The sequence below is a fragment of the Cololabis saira genome, chromosome 1 (genome assembly GCF_033807715.1).
Source record: "Cololabis saira isolate AMF1-May2022 chromosome 1, fColSai1.1, whole genome shotgun sequence".
NCBI lineage: Eukaryota > Metazoa > Chordata > Actinopteri > Beloniformes > Belonidae > Cololabis > Cololabis saira.
Genome location: NC_084587.1, coordinates 18,899,842 through 18,921,362, shown reverse-complemented (window position 1 = coordinate 18,921,362; position 21,521 = coordinate 18,899,842).

Sequence of the window (21,521 nt, the reverse complement as noted above, 5' to 3'; positions counted from 1 at the left end):
CACAACAACTCTCCTTTCAACATGTTGATACACTTCCGTTCACAGTAACTGTTTTTAGGGGCGGAGTCATCCCATTAACTCCGCCCACCTCAGCAGCCTGTACAAATATACAGTTCTTGAACTTGAAGGAAAGTCAGAGGGCTGTGCATTGTTCTTACTTAAAAGTAAAGCCTTATTTATGGAGATAGCAACTTTGCACATAGTGCACATGCGTGACCTTTGTCGCAGTTGACCTTTTTACTTGTTGCTAATCGAGTTGTGCTGTAAATATACTATCGTGCTACATGATAGTGCAGGATCTTTACTGCAGTTGCCGTAACGTGCACTGCTGAGTTTCCTTTTGTTTACTTCCTTGATGCAGCTCAGACATGCAGCAGAGCAAACAGGGACGTATGTGAGTTGGAGCTGATAAATGTTGAGCAACAGTCATTTTTACTGACATAACAGGAATTTACCCTCCTTCCTGGTGTGTAAATGATAAAGAAATTGTTGCAACAGGAAATATGTGGAAGGAAATCCAACGCTCCCATGTGGAGAAACCTCAGAACTACATCAACCCAATATGCAATTACATGTCTTACATTATGACGTAGGGTTTTCCACTACTGCATCATTTCACCGGTTCAACGTAGCCAGGCTTGACGGTTCTGCACTGCCCACCTTCAAGAAACGGCAAATAAGATATGCTCAGATGTTTGCTGCAGGAAAAGATGGGGAGCCGAGATCGTTCAGATCTGATCTGGCTCTGTGATGTCACAGAACCCTGCAAATCCAAAGCCTCCAAACTAAGTTAAAGGGTTTTGTATTCCCAGATGTTTTCATTAAGTGGTCGCCTCGGACACTCAAAAACATGGTTTCAAGCACCTTGTGTTCATTTATTTTATTTACATCAAGCTTAATTTGACAGTTTATTTCAAAGGTTTAAATGCCCAGAATATCTATTATTTTACTCTTAAAACACATGAACATAATTTCCTTTTTGTTTATTATTTATCTTTCAAGGAGATAAAGGCGAATTTGACACAGTTCAGTAGGAGTGGACTAAATTGGCACCGCTTGTTTTTGAAGCATCGTGCTTCGCTCTCACTAACGTGCTCCACCAACGGTGACATCTGGCTCAGTTTTTCACCTGGATCTGGTGATAAATAAACACTCAGCTGGTCTCTAATCAACAACAAAATTATACCGAAAATTGCTCAACCCTTGTTTTGCAGTAGACGTTAGGCCACGCACACTTTCTCCAGTGAATGGAAAATTACCGGACCGTACCACTTCAGAGCGAGAGGGGGGAGAGCTAGCTGCACAGTGTGAGGAGCAAAGCCTTTTCATCTTCACTTTAGCCCGTGTTTGTTGCTTATAACATTAAAATCTCCATTTAATGTTCTTTTTCATTTAAGGAAGATTGTCCCATAACAACCACTGACTTCTAAAAGGCAATCTGCTGTTTAATAACATAAGCATACCCAGTTATAAAGTTTTTATATAACCCTTTTAAAAAAAAAGGAGATATATAAAAGGACAAAGACAGCATATTAATTTTTTACCCTCTCTGTTTTGGTTATAGACTATATACAGAAAAACCACCAACAAAGCCTGTCCTCCATGTGTCCCTCCCCCAAAGCTCTGCAGTTTGCTGTTGGAGCTGCTAGTTTTAGCACCAACGCAGCACTCGCTAAACTTACCTGCCAAGCTCGGACCTTGAACCACTTATGTCAGGCACATACATGTAATAATAACCTTATATATCTCCAGTAACTAAATGGGTAAGTAATTAAGTGGATTACTTGCAGCAGCGTGCAGCTCAGCGCACAGACACGGTTGGCAGTTGCCTCCATTGTCTCCACCAGTCCACATGTCCACGTGTCCTTGGGCCAAGAACTGAACTCTGCACTGCCCTTAACTGTTTCTTTGGAGAGCGAGTGTGTAGTTTAAAGTGCTTTAAGCTGTCAAAAATACTAGATAACTACTATATAAGTATTTTTTACCATTTTCAGTGGAGTGGTGACAAGGACAGGCTCAAAAAGGCAAAGTACACGTTTAGCAAGGAGGTGAGAGTAGCTAAACGACAGTACTCTGAGAAAATAAACAACAGTTCTCAGGAAACAATTGGTGCTTTTACACTAGTACCTACTCAGCGCGACTCGACTCGCTACGTCCCCGTTTTGCGCTTCTCCACTAGGGGTGGAGGTGGGTGGAGACGTGCCGAGTAGATACTTTTTCTGTGTCTATTCTGCCGAGGTTCTAAGCGGGCTGAGTCGGCCCGGTATCTTACGTCATCACACTACACGTCGCCGATTGGTCGGGGGACGGGGCCGTCAGACGTTTGAGTCAGGAAGCGGGAATCAGCGCAAGAGCGGCTCGCGGCTTCAGGCAATGGCAGCGCAAAAGTCTGTTTGGTGATCCAACTCTGAGGTGCAGATGTTCATAAACCTGGTGGCTGGGTTGAGAATTAAAAAGGGATCTAGACGGGCGATAAGGAACGACCAGATCTACCAGGTGCTTGATAACTTCTCAGCCGCTCGCAGCTCCCAGCTGACTTTTCATCAGTGCCGAGACAACAAACAAAAAAAACGTTGCCGCTTGAAGCTTCTTTCACTCTCATTTTTTAACTCGATATCAAACACAAGTCACAGATCCAGCAGCACATATATCATCTCCTCCAGGTTCTACATTTTTAGTGTTGTTGTCTTCTCTGTTTAGATCACACAATCAAATACGTTACAGCAGCTTCGCTCTAACCCGCCCACTTCTCATCTGGATGTCTAAAAACAAACGAGGACAAGGCCTAGTGGAGGTGAGACGAGGCGTGACGAGTCGAGTCGCGCTGAGTAGGTGCTAGTATAAAAGCACCAAATGCCAGCTCAGTTTGGAAGGGACTGAGACAGATAACAAACTACAAACCCAGAGCCCCCCCCCCCCCCCTCCATCAACGACTGACGCCTAGCCAACGACCTGATCGAGTTGTTCTGCCACTTCGAAAGACAAAGGGACAGTCCTGATACCATCCCCCGGCACTGCATTCACATTTACCAGCTCCATCGCTCCAACTGCACCCCCACTCCTCAGCAGGGGCCGGGGCTTCTCTACAACTTCACATCCCAGAGGCCCCACCCTCATCCCCCAGTGTTGTGCATGAATGAGTTCAAATGAACGCAAACACGTTCATTTCTGTGAGAACGTTGAACTGAATGCAACATATTTACAAATAAAGAACTTGAACGTGAACTTGTTCATTCTGCAGATCAAGAACTGGAATTTGAACTGTTCAGATTATGTGAGTTTCAGCTTCATTGTTTAGGTCCAATTATTACGGAATAATCCTTCTCATTTCACCAGCGGGCGGCACGCACATTTAAAATACTCGACGAGACGACGACTTCACACTACATTACCCACAATGCAGTGCACACACTAGCATAGCAACGGGCACCAGCTCCATGGCAACGGTGGCCTGAACCCGGTGCAGTCTTTACATGACCAGTGAACAGAGAGACGTTGCAGACGCAGCGTCAGCGAGCCGTCAGATGATGATCAGCTTATCATTATCTGCGGGAATTTTACACATCGTCTCCCAAAAAGTCCGACGGTAAAAATCTAACCTTTCTGTGCAAATTATGTCCACCTGCGCTGAGAAAACAAGTCAGAGCGTCTGCATCGTCAACTTCATATTTGAAACGTCATGTGGAATTAAAGCATCCGTCCAGTGTGAGAAAATATCTGCAAGTCCTTGACAATCAAAAAAAGTCATCAGGAAAGACCAAGAAGACCCAACAGCCCCAAACGACCCCAGTCACACTGCTGCACCTTCAGGGGTTTGATTTTCCAGCAACAGGTAGACACACTGATAATGAACTACATTGTTGGATATTTACAGCCTCTGAGTAAAGTTGAAAAGCCACTAGGACAATACATGATTGTATACAGTGAACAGTTTTAGGATAGGGTGGCGTTTCATTCGTGCTTCTCTTTGCATACTCTTTGCATGGCCTAGCAGCGTTTCCCAGCAGCGTTTCCCGACCCTGTTCCTCGGGTCGCACGCCCCTGCAAATTTTAGATATTGCCCTTGATCCAGCCAGGTGTGTTTGAACCTCCTATGGACAATTTAGAAACAACAATTAACCTAAGATGCTGTTGGAAGTATTCGGAGAAACCCTGTGCAAGCAGGAAGTGGGAGTGGGACAAGGAGTGGTTTTGCTTGGAGGCGGCTGCCACAGCTGGAGGTCCAGCGGGAGCTGGCAGTCCTCATTTTAGCTCTCCTGCCAAAACGGTGACGACCGGAGCTCACAGAGCAGCTTCAAACCCCTCTGCAGCAACGTAGAGCTGACGTGATACAACGATTGTCCAGATTTCTTCATACAGGGCTACAGAGGTTTTCCCTAATGTTTGTTAAAATGCTGCCCAATTTTTTTTCAAAATATATTTTTGCTCATGCGTACGTCGCTTCGTGGCTCACATTTAAGGACTTCCTTGCAACAGTTTTTTTTCCTAATGCAAGTCTGATCATGCACTATACCTGCTGTATCAGGAGAGAACTTGGTCCTTGTTGATATTCACATTTTTGCTCTTCTTGTCTTATGTGCACAGAAATCATCCATCCATCCATCCATCCATCCATCCATCCATCCATCCATCCATCCATCCATCCATCCATTATCTATAGCTACTCGTTCCAAAGCAGAATCTCTTGAGCAAAAGGCAGGGAGACACCCAGGACAGGTCACCAAGTCAGCGCAGGGCTGCTCTAAAAACAGTTATTGTGGTTTTTTTTTGGTTTGGTTTAAAATCTAATTAAAGTTTATGGAAATCAGTATCTTTTTAATTTCCTCGCCTTCACCTCCTATGTGCGCAAAAAAAAAGCAAAACATCAGATCAACACCAAGTTCAAGTCCCCAGAAATCTCCTGCTTCTCAATGGATCCACAGTTTGTCACTTATCTATAAATCAAGAAAGGGTTACCTTTTTTGATTCATAGCACAACAACATGGGGAAAAACTGCACAACACTTCTCTAATGCTTCACATTAAGCCACACCCACATTGTAGGTCAGAGTGGATGGAAAATTACCCGGCTGTACCACTTTGACCCAACAGGGGGGTGTTAGCAACACAGTGGGAGAAATGTAACTGTCTCCTCTTCACTTTAACCGATTTGTTTGTTTTACGCAACATATAAGCCTCTGCATAGTCTTCTTTTTCATTTAAGAGACATATTATGAGCAGCATATAAAAAAATGAAAAGTGCTGTTTAGTCATATAAATATAAAGTTCCTCATAAAACTTTAACAATGAAAAAAATAATTACAGATAATATATTATTTTCTTATTTTTCCACTGATTTTTATTAGCTCAAGATGGGCTGTCTTCCTCCTGTGTGCCCCTCCCCCAAACCCTCTCTTCTGCAGTGTGCTGCTTGAGCTACTGCTTCTTTTAGCACCAGCACAACATACTCGTTATACTCGTCAGACTCTAACCCACGAGGGACAAAAATATCCTTTATGCAAATATTCATTATATCCGGTATCTAACAGGTAAGTATTTCCATTCATTTGAATAGCTAAGGCTCTGTATCAAACTGCCATCCTCAGAGATTGGCAGCTCGATTTTCAGCCGTACTATCGCACACGTCAATTCATTAACACCAATTCGATAATTCCTAAAGGGTAATTACATTTTGTAATTGTAAATAAATCAGTTATTCAGTGTCTGTAGTTGTTGCAGTGAGCAGCACAGATCCTTTCATTTCAAGACCCTGTTGTCTAAACACTGCCTTGTAAAGAAGATGTGCAGTGTTGCTTATTCTGGTTTATGCGCCAGTCTTTGTTTCACAATCATCTCCACAGGCTCCAGAGCCCCCCCCCCCCCCCCCCCCCCCCCCCCACCTCCGACTGGTACCAGCCTCCTTCAGTTAATAAAATTGCCTGCAGTCCCAACAGATGACTGCAGGTAAGACTGCATTCACCGCCACAGACTTGTTTTGCTGCAATACCTGAAGGAACCTCGTCTAGATTTGTGGTCTCCTGTGTCTCTTCTGGAAGATAGCAAGAGTCTTGCACTTCCATTCCTGTCAGATATCCAGGTGGACACCCAGGTATCTGAAGTCCTCCAATACAACTACTTCTTACTCCAGCATGCAAGTGGTATTTATCGCATTCGTGGTCCTTTGATAATCCTACTGTTCAATGGTTTTACCTTACCGGTATTTAAATAACTGCATAGAGGTCTGGGGCAATACATATAAAAGTACTTTGGAACCAGTATTCATTCTCCAAAAAAGAGCTATCAGAATTATGCACAATGCCGGTTATCTAGAACACACCAATCCATTATTCATTAAATCCAAAATAATAAAATTGTTCGATATTGCAGAGTTAAGGACTGCACAAATAATATACAAAGCCAGAAATAACTCGGACAAATACATCAAATGTTTCAGGAAATACAGGGGAGATATAAAAAAGATATAAGGGAACCAATTAATTTTAAATTAAAGACATGTAGAACTACAAGCAAAACATTTTGCATTTCAAACAGTGGAGTGCGGCCATGGAACAGTCTGAGTGAGGAGCTGAAACAATGTCCAACCATCTACAGGTTTAAAAGCAAATACAAAGAAATGATTTTTGCCAAATACAGGGAAGAGGAGACATGAAGTAGTGATTGTGTGGGGATTCAGCACAATGTATGTATATAAAATGGTATATTAATGAATTTAACTGAAGAAATTACTACAGCAATAGATAGCAAGAAACACACAATTGGGGTTTTTATTGATTTAAAAAAAGCGTTTGACACCATTGATCATAAAATTCTTATTTCAAAATTATATGCATATGGTGTGAGGGGCATGGTTTTAAATTGGGTACAAAGTTATTTGGACAATAGGAAACAGTATGTGCATTTTTTGGGTAAAACATCTAATTATATGAACATTGCTTGTGGAGTCCCACAGGGCTCTGTTTTGGGACCTAAACTTTTTAATTTATACATTAATTATATATGTGACTTGAAGGAAAGTCAGAGGGCTGTGCATCGTTCTTACTTAAAAGTAAAGCCTTATTTATGGAGATAGCAACTTTGCACATAGTGCACATGCGTGACCTTTGTCACAGTTGATCTTTTTACTTGTTGCTAATCGAGTTGTGCTGTGAATATCGTGCTACATGATAGAGCAGGATCTTTACTGCAGTGCCGTAACGTGCACGGCTGAGTTTCCTTTTTTTTTTACTTCCTTGATGCAGCTCAGTAATGCAGCAGAGCAAACAGGGACGTATGTGAGTTGGAGCTGATAAATGTTGAGCAACAGTCATTTTTACTGACATAACAGGAATTTACCCTCCTTCCTGGTGTGTAAATGATAAAGAAATTGTTGCAACAGGAAATATGTGGAAGGAAATCCAACGCTCCCATGTGGAGAAACCTCGGAACTACATCAACCCAATATGCAATTACATGTCTTACATTATGACGTAGGGTTTTCCACTACTGCATCATTTCACCGATTCAACGTAGCCAGGCTTGACGGTTCTGCACTGCCCACCTTCAAGAAACGGCAAATAAGATATGCTCAGATGTTTGCTGCAGGAAAAGATGGGGAGCCGGGATCATTCAGATCTGATCTGGCTCTGTGATGTCACAGAACCCTGCAAATCCAAAGCCTCCAAACTAAATTAAAGGGTTTTGTATTCCCAGATGTTTTATCAGAGACGTTCAATAAACGAGACAGCCCACTACGGTTCGGTTTCCTGTATCTGTGTCACGTGACTGCCACGCCCCTTTAGAAGACCGGAAGTAGGTCCTGAGTCTATTGAGTCCTATGGGAAAAGTGAACGTGAGCACAGATTATTACCAATTCCTTCGCCCCATAGTAACCTAAGTAAATATGGGACCCATTTTTCAAAAGCCACAAACCTTCTGAACATTCTGACACCAAAATGGCAATTTTCAGACCGACAGATTAGGAGAAAATGAACTTTGTTTGAGACCTGTCTCTGTCTGAGCAACGCTCAGACAGAGAGTTTAAAACTAAAGTTTAAAACTAAAATAAAACTTGTTTCTTTGCTTAATAATACTGTTATTTTTATTATTTAAGTCTTTTTGGAAGAAAGTTGTACTGTATCTAGTGTTGTATGTTCCAAAACGATGTGGGGAGAGGGGCGGCCACGCCCATTTAGGAGACAGGAAGTGTATACCATTTCATACCATTGGCAGAAACGGTAATGCGCTATCTTCTGTATAGAGGATCTTTGGTTTTATTAAGTGGTCGCCTCGGACACTCAAAAACATGGTTTCAAGCACCTTGTGTTCATTTATTTTATTTACATCAAGCTTAATTTGACAGTTTATTTCAAAGGTTTAAATGCCCAGAATATCTATTATTTTACTCCTAAAACACATGAACACAATTTCCTTTTTGTTTATTATTTATCTTCCAAGGAGATAAAGGCGAATTTGACACAGTTCAGTAGGAGTGGACTAAATTGGCACTGCTTGTTTTTGAAGCATCGTGCTTCGCTCTCACTGACGTGCTCCACCAACGGTGACATCTGGCTCAGTTTTTCACCTGGATCTGGTGATAAATAAACACTCAGCTGGTCTCTAATCAACAACAAAATTATACCGAAAATTGCTCAACCCTTGTTTTGCAGTAGACGTTAGGCCACGCCCACTTTCTACAGTGAATGGAAAATTACCGGACCGTACCACTTCAGAGCGAGAGGGGGGAGAGCTAGCTGCAGTGTGAGGAACAAAGCCTTTTCATCTTCACTTTAGCCCGTGTTTGTTGCCGATAACATTAAAATCTCCATTTAATGTTCTTTTTCATTTGAGGAAGATTGTCCCATAACAACCACTGACTTCAAAAGGGCAATCTGTTGTTTAATAACATAAGCATACCCAGTTATAAAGTTTTTATATAGCCTTTTTTTTTTTTTTTTTAAAAAAGGAGATATATAAAAGGACAAAGACAGCATATTAATTTTTTACCCTCTCTGTTTTGGTTATAGACTATATACAGAAAAACCACCAACAAAGCCTGTCCTCCATGTGTTCCTCCCCCAAAGCGTCTCCTCTGCAGTTTGCTGTTGGAGCTGCTGGTTTTAGCACCAACGCAGCACTCGCTAAACTTACCTGCCAAGCTCGGACCTTGAACCACTTATGTCAGGCACATACATATAAGATAACCTTATATATCACCAGTAACTAAATCGGTAAGTAATTAGGTGGATTACTTGCAGCAGCGTGTAGCTCAGCACACAGACACGGTTGGCAGTTGCCTCCATTGTCTCCACCAGTCCACATGTCCACGTGTCCTTAGGCCAAGAACTGAACTCTGCACTGCCCTGAACTGTTTCGTTGGAGAGCGAGTGTGTAGTTTAAAGTGCTTTAAGCAGTCAAAAATAATAACTACTATATAAGTATTTTTTACCATTTTCAGTGGAGTGGTGACAAGGACAGGCTCAAAAAGGCAAAGTACACGTTTAGCAAGGAGGTGAGAGTAGCTAAACGACAGTACTCTGAGAAAATAAACAACAGTTCTCAGGAAACAATTGGCGCTTTTACACTAGTACCTACTCAGCACGACTCGACTCGCTACGCCCCCGTTTTGCGCTTCTCCACTAGGGGTGGAGGTGGGTGGAGACGTGCCGAGTAGATACTTTTTCTGTATCTATTCTGCCGAGGTTCTAAGCGTGCTGAGTCGGCCCGGGATCTGACGTCATCACACTACACGTCACCGATTGGTTGGGGGACGGGGCCGTCAGACGTTTGAGTCAGGAAGCGGGAATCAGCGCAAGAGCGGCTCGCGGCTTCAGGCAATGGCAGCGCAAAAGTCTGTTTGGTGATCCAACTCTGAGCTGCAGATGTTCATAAACCTGGTGGCTGAGGAGATAATTAAAAAGGGATCTAGACGGGCGATAAGGAACCACCAGATCTATCAGGTGCTTGGTCACTTCTCAGCCGCTCGCAGCTCCCAGCTGACTTTTCATCAGTGCCGAGACAACAAACAAAAAAAGCGTTGCCGCTTGAAGCTTCTTTCACTCTCATTTTTTAACTTGATATCGAACACAAGTCATAGACCCAGCAGCACATATATCATCTCCTCCAGGTTCTACATCTTTAGTGTTGTTGTCTTCTTCGTTTAGATCACACAATCAAATACATCACAACAGCTTCGCTCCAACCCGCCCACTTCTCATCTGGATGTCTAAAAACAAACGAGGACAAGGCGAGTGGAGGTGAGACGAGGCGTGACGAGTCGAGTCGCGCTGAGTAGGTGCTAGTATAAAAGCACCAAATGCCGGCTCAGTTTGGAAGGGACTGAGACAGATAACAAACTACAAACCCAGAGCCCCCCCCCCCCCCTCCATCAACGACTGACGCCAAGCCAACGACCTGATCGAGTTGTTCTGCCACTTCGAAAGACAAAGGGACAGTCCTGATACCATCCCCCGGGACTGCATTCACATTTACCAGTTCCATCCCTCCAACTGCACCCCCACTCCTCAGCAGGGGCCGGGGCTTCTCTACAACTCCACATCCCAGAGGCCCCACCCTCATCCCCCAGTGTTGTGCATGAACGAGTTCAAATGAACGCAAACACGTTCATTTCTGTGAGAACGTTGAACTGAACGCAACATATTTGCAAATAAAGAACTTGAACGTGAACTCGTTCATTCTGCAGATCAAGAACTGGAATTTGAACTGTTCAGATTATGTGAGTTTCAGCTTCACTGTTTAGGTCCAATTATTATGGAATAATCCTCCTTCTCATTTCACCAGCGGGTGGCCCCTGCACATTTAAAATACTCAACGAGACGACGACTTCACACTACATTACCCACAATGCAGTGCACACACTAGCATAGCAACGGGCACCAGCTCCATGGCAACGGTGGCCCGAACCTGGTGCAGTGTTCACATGACCAGTGTAGAGAGAGACGTTGCGGATGCAGCGTCAGCGAGCCGTCAGATGATGATCCGCTTATCATTATCTGCGGGAATTTTACACATCGTCTCCCAAAGAGTCCGACGGTAAAAATCTAACCTTTCTGTGCAAATTATGTCCACCTGCGCTGAGAAAACAAGTCTGAGCGTCTGCATCGTCAACTTCATATTTGAAACGTCATGTGGAATTAAAGCATCCGTCCAGTGTGAGAAAATATCTGTAGATCCTTGACATTCAAAAAAAGTCATCAGGAAAGAGCAAGAGAAGTATGAACTTGCACAACACTGCAATAGACAGACAGACAGACAGACAGACAGACAGACAGACAGACAGACAGACAGACAGACAGACAGACAGACAGACAGACAGACAGACAGACAGACAGACAGACAGATAGACAGATAGATAGATAGATAGATAGATAGATAGATAGATAGATAGATAGATAGATAGATAGATAGATAGATAGATACTTTATTAATCCCAAGGGAAATTGTAGAGCTCAAATTTATCACATAAAACACAAACATTAAATATATAAATCTCAAACTTCAGTGCATTTCAAGGGCTCTTTGTCTTTTCATGACTCCAACTTGCATGTGTATGCAAGACCTCAACTTCCTGACTCTTTGCATTGCCTAGCAGCGTTTCCTAGCAGCGTTTCCCGACCCCGTTCCTAAGTTAGTACGACCCTGCAAGTTTTAAATGTTGCCCTTGACCTTGATGTTGATCTGACAGTGATCCAACCAGGTGTGTTTGAACCTCCTATGGACAATTTAGAAACAACAATTAACCTAAGATGCTGTTGGAAGTATCCGGAGAAACCCTGTGCAAGCAGGAAGTGGGAGTGGGACTAGGAGTGGTCTTGCTTGGAGGCGGCTGCCACAGCTGGAGCTCCAGTGGGAGCTGGCAGTCCTGATTTTAGCTCTCCTGCCAAAATGGTGAAGACCGGAGCTCACAGAGCGGCTTCAAACCCCTCTGCAGCAACGTAGAGCTGACGTGATACGGTTTTCCAGATTTCTTCATACAGGTCTTCAGAGCTTTTTCCTGCTGTTTGTTAACGGCCTCATGAAATGCTGCGCCATTTTTCGAGGCTCACATTTAAGGATTTCCTTGCAACAGTTTTTTTTTTTTCCTAATGCAAGTCTGATCATGCACTACACCTGCTGTAACAGGAGAGAACTTCATGGTCCTTTGTTGGTATTCACATTTTTGCTCTTCTTGTCTTATGTGCAGAGAAATCATCCATCCATCCATCCATCCATCCATCCATCCATCCATCCATCCATCCATCCATCCATCCATCCATCCATCCATTCATCCATAGCTACTCGTTCCAAAGCAGGACCTCTTGAGCAAAAGGCAGGGAGACACCCTGGACAGGTCACCAGGCCAGCGCAGGGCTGCTCTAACAATAGTTATTGTGGTTTTTTTTTGTTTGGTCTAAAATCTAATTAAAGTTTATGGAAATCAGTATCTTTTTAATTTCCTCGCTTTCACCTCTTATGTGAGCAAAAAGAAGCGAAACATCAGATCAACACCAAGTTCAAGTCCCCAGAAATCTTCTGCTTCTCACTGGATCCTCGGTTTGTCACTTATCTATAAATCAAGAAAGGTTTACCTTTTTTGATTCATAGCACAACAACATGGGGAAAAACTGCACAACACTTCTCTAATGCTTCACATTAAGCCACACCCACATTGTAGGTCAGAGTGGATGGAAAATTACCAGCTGTACCACTTTGACCCAACAGGGGGGTGTTAGCAACACAGTGGGAGAAATGCAGCTCCTTCACTTTAACCGATTTGTTTGTTTTATGCAACATATAAGCCTCCGCATAGTCTTCTTTTTCATTTAAGAGACATATTATGAGCAGCATATAAAAAAATGAAAAGCGCTGTTTAGTCATATAAATGTAAAGTTCCTCATAAAACTTTAACAATGAAAAAAATAATTACAGAGAATATATTTTCTTTTTTTTCCACTGATTTTTATTAGCTCAAGATGGGCTGTCTTCCTCCTGTGTGCCCCTCCCCCAAACCCTCTCTTCTGCAGTGTGCTGCTTGAGCTACTGCTTCTTTTAGCACCAGCACAACATACTCGTTATACTAGTCAGACTCTAACCCACGAGGGACAAAAATATCCTTTATGCAAATATTCATTATATCCGGTATCTAACAGGTAAGTATTTCCATTCATTTGAATAGCTATCTGCAGAGATTGGCAGCTGGATTTTCAGCCGTAGCATCGCACACGTCAATTCATTAACCCCAATTCGGTAATTCCTAAAGGGTAAATTACATTTTGTAATTGTAAATAAATCAGTTAGTCAGTCTCCGTAGTTGCAGTGAGCAGCACAGATCTTTTTATTTGAAGACCCTGATGTCTAACCACTGCCTTGTAAAGAGGATGTGCACAGTACCCAGCCTCCTTTATCAGTTAATAAAATTGCCTGCAGTCCTCTAAGACTGCATTCTCCGCCACAGACTTGTTTTGCTGCAATACCTGAAGGAACCTCGTCCAGATTTGTGGTCTCCTGTGTCTCTTCTAGAAAATAGCAAGAGTTTCGCACCTCCATTCCTGTCAGATATCCAGGTGGACACCCAGGTATCTGAAGTCCTCCAACACATCTACTTCTTCCTCCAGCATGGAAGTGGTGTTTATCGTATCCGTGGTCCTCTAACAATCCACAATCATCACCTTTGTTTTGTTCACTCGCTATGTTACAAAGCGATCCTCCAGTAATCTTTTAAGTCACCACAACTGCTGAAGCAAATGTGTATTTATTTGATATGATGTAATAAATGACAGAAATCTGAGTTGTACTGGATGTCTGAGGTGTGCAGGGTGAAAGGAAAAGGAGAGAATACAGTCCTCTGTGTTTGCAGTAGCAGGAGTTCAGGGTAAATCTGCGAGACAGGAACCTCTAACAGGAAAGAGAGTCTCCTCAGCCCCCTCATTCGGCATGTCTCCATCACACTTACCCCTTTTCCATCAAACCGGTTCCAGGGCTGGTTCTGGGCCAGTGCTGAGTTTGGAACCGGGCTTTCTGTTTCCACTGACAAAGAACTGGCTCTGGGCCATAAAAACCGGTTCCAAGGTAACACCAACTCTTTGCTGGTCTAGAGGAAATAACCGCTTACGTCAACAGAGGTGGTGGAGTTGTTAAGACCAACGGCAATAGCAAGACTGCAGGACGGCAACATTTTCAAATAAGCGATAAATTAATATGGATACATCAAAGCAGCAGTGGTCTGAGGAGGAGACCACCTCTCTTTAGTGATATGTTCCACACCCCTTTTCCACCAAACCGGTTCCAGCGCTGGTTCGTGACGTAATGACGTGACTCCCATTAGCACCCCGGAAAAACAAACCGGTTGTCAGCTGATTTTCAAGTTGAACAAGTTGTGAACCAGCACCAGTACTGGCCCAGAACCAGCCCTGGAACCGGTTTGGTGGAAGAGGGGTAACTCTAGCACCACACAAGAACCTTTGACTGAAAAAATAATACAATAACACCGGCTACCAGGAGGCGGTAATGAGCATTTTTTACTGTTGGCAAACGGCCGGCAGCATAAAACGAGACAAAAAAGAAGAATAAAGGGAAAAGGAAACAGGTAAACAACAGATGCTACTAGCATTTTTTTTTTTAAACATACTGCGGTTGCTGCTGTTCAACCTCTACATGGTTCCTCTTGACCTCGGGTCATACATGACAACAATGTTTCTCACCACAGCTATGCAGACGACGCCCAGATTTACTTTCACCAAATGTCTCTCTGCCATCATACTCGCTTTGTCAAAGCTGGTGGATATCTGGATCCAATCAAGCTCCCTCCAGTTAAATCAAGACAAGACAGAAATGATTATATTTAGTGAGAAAAGAAAAGAAAAGAAATAATGAAATTTGCTAAAGGATTTTTTTTCCGATTTTTACAACGAATTTTATTTGCATTGTTATGTTCTCTGATCTTTCTTTCTTGTCAATGTCTTTATTTTCTTAAAATATTTTTGTGGCCCTTATTTTGAAAGTTGCTAGACAGGAAACGTGGGTATAGAGAGAGGGGAAAATCCCCAGTAAAGAGCGACAGGCCAGATTTGAAACATCACTTGCTGCAAGAGGGCCATAACCTCTAGATATGGTGCGTATGCTGAACCAGCTGAGCTACCAGGGGCCCACGTCAATGTCTTTGTAACGCACTTTGAGTTATCTATGTGTATTAAGTGTGCCATAGACATAAAACTGCCTTTCTTCACAACGTTTCTTAAAAACACAACTTGTAGAGCCGAAAGTGTCCCATGTGGAAATAAAAACACTCCTCAAAGCTCGGTGCAGTTGTGGCTGCATCTCTCTTCCCACAAATCCAAGTTCAAAGAACATATCTCTCTATCCGTATTCACGAAAAGAGCAAGTGATACCTGCTCTACTAGCGTGCAGCGATTCAGTTCCCCAAGTCGGTTCATTTCTCTCCTCTTTGACAAATGTAGGCACTAAATGTTGTTGGTTCCTTGCAACCACCCTCTTTGATAGACGTATCCTCTTCCTCTGGCGACCTATGAACCACTTTATAAGAGTTAGCTGTCTCATAGTCTGTCCACTGATTGTCAATAATCGGGGGGCTCTGCTGGCCTTTCTGAACCCATTAGTAACAATTCACTTTACTTTTATCTATTTAAGGCCAAGAAACAAGGTATGTTATCTCTGGGGATTTAGGTCATGCAAAATTACAAAGAAATGCAACACTTCCCATTGATCAGTGAGTGAAAGAGTTTGGCTTGAAAACAGAGCCATCTACTGGGCCGTCCCGGGTCTGCAGTCTGACCTCGTAGTCCGACAGCAGCAGTCGACGATTGAGAAGGCGATTTATAAGCTCCTCGTGGTGTATTTATGGGTGTAGGAATGCCGGGTTTGGCCTGCTATCTTCAGGGGTTATAGGAAACGCAAATACTACTGGGAAGTATTAGACAAGTAGTTCTTGAAAAGCCTCTTCTTCCCCATAATGGCTGTGATTTAATTTTCAGATGTGACTTATTGTTCTGTCCACAGTGATGAATGAGGTTCGACGTAGGTGCACGCAGTCAAATGTTGTCAAGTGCATTTATTCAGCTCAAAGGAAATCCAACACTCCCACGCGTAGAAACCTCGGAAGTACATCAACCCAATACGCAACATAGCCAGGCTTGACGGTTCTGCACTGCCCACCTCCAAGAAACGGTGAATGTATGCTGGGATGTTTGCTGCAGCAAAAGATGGGGAGCCGGGATCATTCAGATCTGATCTGGCTCTGTGATGTCACAGAACCCTGCAAATCCAAAGCCTCTAAGTTAAACTAAGTTAAAGGGTTGTGTAATGCCAAAGGTTTTTATTAAGTGGTCACCTCGGACACTCACAAACATAGTTTCAAGCACCTTGTATTCATTAATTATTTTTTACATCAAGCTTAATTTGACAGTTTATTTCAATGGTTTAAACGCCCACAATATCTATCATTTTATTCTTATAAAAATTTCCTTTTTATTTATTTTTTATCTTCCAAGGAGATAAAGGCAAATTTGACACAGTTCAGTAGGACTGGACTAAATTGGCACCGCTTGTTTTTGAAGCTTCCTGCTTCGCTGACACTGACGTGCTAACGGTGACATCTGGCTCAGGTTTTCACCCGCTTCTGGTGAAAACTGTAAACCCTCAGCTGGTTGCTAATCAACAACAAAATTATACCTAAAACTGCTCAACCCTTGTTTTGCAGTAGATGTTAGGCCACGCCCACTTTCTCAATTGAATGGAAAATTACCGGACCGTACCACTTCAGAGCGAGAGGGGGGAGAGCTAGCTGCACAGTGTGGGAAACAAAGCCTTTTCATCTTCACTTTAGCCCGTTTTTGTTGCCGATAACATTTAAATATCCATTTAATATAACCCTTTAAAAAAAAGAAAAGAGAAGTATAAAAGGACGAAGACAACAAATTATTTTTTTACCCTTTCTGTTTTGGTTATAGACTCTATATACGGAAAACCACCAACAAAGCCTGTCCTCCTGTGTGCCCCTGCCTCCCCCAAACCCTCTCTTCTGCAGTTGTTTGCTGTTGGAGCTACTGCTTCTTTTAGCACCAGCACAACATACTCGTTATTTCCGTCAGACTCTAACCCACGAGGGACAAAAATATCCTTTACGCAAATATTCATTATATCCGGTATCTAACAGGTAAGTATTTCCATTCATTTGAATAGCTAAGGCTCTGTATCAAACTGCCATCTGCAGAGATTGGCAGCTCGATTTTCAGCCGTACCATCGCACACGTCAATTCATTAACCCCAATTCGATAATTCCTAAAAGGTAATTACATTTTGTAATTGTAAATAAATCAGTTAGGCAGACAGTCTCTGTAGTTGTTGCAGTGAGCATCACAGATCTTCCCCTGAATGGGTCTCTGCATTGCAGGGAACCCCGAAGGAGGTTTCACAATCATCTCCACAGGCTCCACAGGCTCCAGAGCATATAGAGAAATAATGAAAGTTGCCAAATTACTTTTTTTCTGATTTTTACTACGAATTTTATTTGCATTGTTATGTTCTCTCATCTTTATTTCTGATCAATGTCTTTATTTTCTTAAAAGATTTTTGTGGCCATTATTTTGAAAGTTGCTAGACAGGAAACGTGGGTAGAGAGAGAGGGGAAAATCCCCAGTAAAGAGGGACAGGCCAGATTTGAACCAGCACTCCCTTCACAAGGGCCATAACCTTCGGATATGCACATGCTGAACCAGCTGAGCTACCAGGGGCCCACGTCAATGTCTTTGTAACACACTTCTGAGTTATATATATGTATGAAGTGTGACATAGACATAAAACTGTCTTTCTTCACAACGTTTCTTAAAAACACAACGTGTGCAAGGCTGCAGATTTACTTGAAGTAAATTGATTGCTATTTTTGGAATTCCTGATGCCTCACTTGCACTAAATTCTTTATAAAATGATATTATATCTTATACATCCTTACTAGCAAGACATTATTATTGTTGCATTGGAAATCTGCTAAATATCTTTCCATTTCCCGGTGGTTTAAAGACACCATGTTTTTCTAAAACTGGAGAAAATTAAGTATACATTGAGAGGATGTACGGAGAAGTTTTTCACAAATGGCAACCCTTTATTTCTTATTTTACAAATTTAGAGGTACTGCCCAACTGAGTGTGTGTCTCCAGTATGATTTGTTGTCATGATGAGCCGTGGGAGTGGTGGGCGGGCGGGAGGGTAGCTTGTTCGTTCGTTGTTCATTTCTTCACAATTTAGCTGTATTATTTCCTATTCTATTTGCTTTTTATTTTAAGTTTTCATGTGTGTGTATGTATGTATGTTTATACTATGTACAGTGCCTTGCGAAGGTATTTGGCCCCCTTGAACTTTGTGACCTTTTGCCACATTTCAGGCTTCAAACATAAAGATATAAAACTGTAATTTTTTGTGAAGAATCAACAACAAGTGGGACACAATCATGAAGTGGAACGAAATGTATTGGATATTTCAAACTTTTTTAACAAATAAAAAACTGAAAAATTGGGCGTGCAAAATTATTCAGCCCCCTTAAGTTAATACTTTGTAGCACCATCTTTTGCTGCGATTACAGCTGTAAGTCGCTTGGGGTATGTCTCTATCAGTTTTGCACATCGAGAGACTGAAATTTTTGCCCATTCCTCCTTGCAAAACAGCTCGAGCTCAGTGAGGTTGGATGGAGAGCGTTTGTGAACAGCAGTGTGGCAGAGTGGAGGAGCTGCAGCCACTCAGGTTGACGGGCCACACCTGTGTCTCGTCAGCCTGAGTGGCTGCAGCTCCTCCACTCTGCCACAAGCAGTTTTCAGTTCTTTCCACAAATTCTCGATTGGATTCAGGTCTGGAGTTTGACTTGGCCATTCTAACACCTGGATATGTTTTTTTGTGAACCATTCCATTGTAGATTTTGCTTTATGTTTTGGATCATTGTCTTGTTGGAAGACAAATCTCCCTCCCAGTCTCAGGTCTTTTGCAGACTCCATCAGGTTTTATACCAGAATGGTCCTGTATTTGGCTCCATCCATCTTCCCATCAATTTGAACCGTCTTCCCTGTCCCTGCTGAAGAAAAGCAGGCCCAAACCATGATGCTGCCACCACCATGTTTGACAGTGGGGATGGTGTGTTGAGGGTGATGAGCTGTGTTGCTTTTACGCCAAACATAACGTCTTGCATTGTTGCCAGAAAGTTCGATTTTGGTCTCATCTGACCAGAGCACCTTCTTCCACATGTTTGGTGTGTCTCCCAGGTGGCTTGTGGCGAACTTTAAACAACACTTTATATGGATATCTTTAAGAAATGGCTTTCTTCTTGCCACTCTTCCATAAAGGCCAGAATTCTGCAGTATACGACTGATTGTTGTCGTATGGACAGAGTCTCCCACCTCAGCTGTAGAGCTCTCTAGTGCAGTTCATCCAGAGTGATCATGGGCCTCTTGGCTGCATTTCTGATCAGTCTTCTCCTTGTATGAGCTGAAAGTGTAGAGGGACGGCCAGGTCTTGGTAGATTTGCAGTGGTCTGATACTCCTTCCATTTCAATATTATCGCTTGCACAGTGCTCCTTGGGATGTTTAAAGGTTGGGAAATCTTTTTGTATCCAAATCCAGCTTTAAACTTCTCCACAACAGTATCTCGGACCTGCCTGGTGTGTTCCTTGTTCTTCATGATGCTCTCTGCGCTTTAAACGGACCTCTGAGACGATCACAGTGCAGGTGCATTTATACGGAGACGTGATTACACACAGGTGGATTCCATTTATCATCATTAGTCATTTAGGTCAACACTGGATCATTCAGAGATCCTCACTGAACTTCTGGACAGAGTTTGGTGCACTGAAAGTAAAAGGGCTGAATAATTTTGCACGCCCACTTTTTCAGTTTTTTATTTGTTAAAAAAGTTTGAAATATTCAATACATTTCGTTCCACTTCATGATTGTGTCCCACTTGTTGATTCTCAAAAATTGCAGTTTTATATATTTATGTTTGAAGGCTGAAATGTGGCAAAAGGTCACAAAGTTCAAGGGGGCAAAATACTTTCGCAAGGCACTGTATGTGTATTTTTGGGTATACTATATGTACATATGCATAAAATGTAAATTGTAATTCAGCGACTACAATTGTCTTATGTTCTTTTTCAATAATTTCTTTTTTCTTTTTCAACATTATTAAAAAAAAATGCCATCGCTTCACGCATTTTCCAGGCATTATTTGGTATTGTTAGCAACAGTCCCTTGTAATATGCCAGTGAATGATACTCCGGTAGCCATGCCTCCTCGAGAAAGCTTGGCTGTGACAGATGTTGTTCCCAGCTGCTCAGCTTCTTGCCAACGCCCTTTCCCCACGTCTTGAAGGTACCGTTGCCAAGAGCCCCGACCACTACTATTGTTTATGAATCCGTCAGCTATGTGTCTACAGTGTGTGATTGCTTGATGCCAACCAGCTCGTAGTTAGAGGAGGCTGTCACCTCTCGGCCGGTCTCACAGGCAATCCCCTTGCCCATTCTCTTTAGTTCTTCTGAACTCTTTAGTTCGTCTGAAGATGCCACGGTTGAGTGATGCCTCATCGGTCCGTGTGCCGGCTTTACAACCAGCAGGTACCTCTGATACCACACCTAGAAAACACACATCTGGTGTGCCGCCTCTGCTCTCTGCTTTCTTCCTCGCCTGCTGAGAGGTTCTTTATCCGGGGGAGGTCTTTAGCCACCATCCTCCGGATGGTGAAAAATCTTGGAGGGGTTCCCGCTGCAGAGCAGGCTCCTGCCAGCCGCCTTGAGGTTCTTCCTTTATCGCTCGCCTGCTTGGCTTCTGGGCTGTCATCCAGGGCGGCCTTGCTTTTCTGTTTTACTCTCAGGCCTATTCTTTTGATTTATCATGTTGGACTCTCCAGCTCTCGGGTCATCCGCCAGAAACCCTGGATTCCTTGTGTTGGGTTTTATACTGATCACCTCTGGCCCCTTGCATTTTGAAGTCCTTCCTTCTTTCCTTTGTGTGAGATATATATAAACAGTAGAAGTAGAAACCTGCTGTTTATGAATATCTAATGATCCATAAAATCCACCTGCCTGCAGAGGACCAATCAGTGGAGAAAGCCTCACAAGTCAACATGATGATTGATATCAACACTTTCTTTCCAAGCAAACATTTAGACGTGTCGTGGCACAAAAGGCACAAAAATCACAAAAAGCACAGGTGTACAGAAAGTTTTTATTTTAACTATGCCTGAGTTCCTTTTAGCCCACCGGGAAATGTAGACCGTAAACCAACATGCACAGATACTGGATTGTGAAAAACGTCTATTGTTTTTCAGCTGCAGATTTAAAAAAAAAACTGAATAAGCTGAATAAATGCACTTGACAACATTTGACTGTGTGCACCACGTTGAACCTACTAGTTCATCGCTGTGGACAGATCAATAAGTCACATCTGAAAATTAAATCCCAGCCATTATGGGGAAGAAGAGGCTTCTCAACAACTACTTGTCTAATACTTCCCAGTAGTATTTGCGTTTCCTGTAACCCCTGGAGATAGCAGGCC